Raw genomic sequence first — 1,675 nt, 5'->3', positions numbered from 1 at the left:
TATATATATATATATATACACACACACACACACACACACATATTTAATGTATATATATATAACTAGCTATATATATACATATATGTGTATGTGTGTGTGTATATATATATGTATATAACTAGAATTAGAAAATTATCGATGATAGCATGCATGATTAAGCCACTATGCAGTGTATTCTGGATGGGAAATCACATTTTGTATGCTGTGATACTGCTTAGGGAATGAATGTAAGTTAATCAATTGAAAAAAAATTTCAGGAAAAAAATCTAAAACTGTTTTTCTTGAAATTAAAAAAATGCATTAAAAATACCTATTTGATGACTGCAGTAAGCTATATAGCCCCAGATAGGTGCTACTTTAATAGTATGTTCATTCTTCTCACTGAGGTTTATGCCTAAAGTCAGACATGTGTTCATGGATATGTATATATCAGCTGCACTTGCTATTGAAAATATTTAGATTAATTAAGATCTTTAGTGAATCAATAAAGTGTGGGAGAAAAGGTATAGAAAGCAACCATGGGATACCAGAGACAGTGTGGGAGGAGAGTGGGAGATGGCAGAGGGTAAGAGATAGGGAATCAAGGATGGGAAAAAAAGCAAAATATACAGGAAACAAGAAATGGAAACTTATTTATTGACGATAGCACGTGGGTTGATGTGCTTGACTGAGCCAATGTACAATGTATTCTGGATGGAAAAATCTCATTTTGTGTGTTGTAATGATGTACAGTGAATGAATGTAAATAAATAAATTTAAATTTAAAAAAAAGAAAGAGAAAAAAGAAAATACAAAAAAAGAAACTATGGAAACCAACACTAATAAAAAAGACTCTTTACAGCAGTGCCACCCTTTTCCCTATTTGAGTTAGATAGCTCAGAAAAGATGGCATAAAAAAATAAGACTGGGAAGAGAATATGGTATGACCTGGAAGAAGGCAAACTTCTACTTGCATAGTTACTCTGCATAAGTCAAAGGCAAATATTATTCCAAGAAGACTCCACAATAAACTAAATAAAAAAGCAAACAAAAAGAAAGGAAAAGGATAGAAAGAAACAAGAAAGAAAAGAAAGACAAAATATATGTGTACTGTCTTAGTTCATACTCCTGGATTTCTACCACAGAAAAAAAACATCAAGTATTCATAAATGTAGCTGGATGATTTTTTTTTTTCTCACCTGGTTCACCAAAGGAACAAGCAGGATAGAGCCTGATGCAGCTTGCAGGGTGATGATGGATTGGTATAGTGGCCTTTATATAGCTATGAAAACTGGGTGCTACTTTCTGTGGGAGGACCTGATTAATGTCTGGTGAAGCCTAACTCCACCTCTACATATTTATCTTCCTCCCTCCACACATTCTCATCTGTACGATGATTACAGAAATGTTGATGGTGCTGGCCCCACCTTTCAGAATGAGGACATTTTTCAGGTCCCCCCTTTTTCTCAGGGTTATGTATATGTGAAAAAGAGCCTTTGTTTTAGAGGACTTAAGAAGTTTATTTTATTTGTTTAGTACCCACAGAAAGGTAGCACAGTGTAAGATACTTAACAGGGACACGATAAATTCTGATTTAATTGAAAGTAAACCTGAGCCACTAGGCTCACTTAATTTATTGTTTTTGCAATTACAGCAGCCATTTACTGAGAATTTACAATATGCTCGACAGTGTGTT

Source organism: Tupaia chinensis, unplaced genomic scaffold (assembly GCF_000334495.1).
Source record: "Tupaia chinensis unplaced genomic scaffold, TupChi_1.0 Scaffold000659_1, whole genome shotgun sequence".
Classification (NCBI taxonomy): Eukaryota; Metazoa; Chordata; class Mammalia; order Scandentia; family Tupaiidae; genus Tupaia; species Tupaia belangeri.
The sequence above is the reverse complement of the archived record's forward strand: the minus strand, read 5'-3'. Positions refer to the sequence as shown.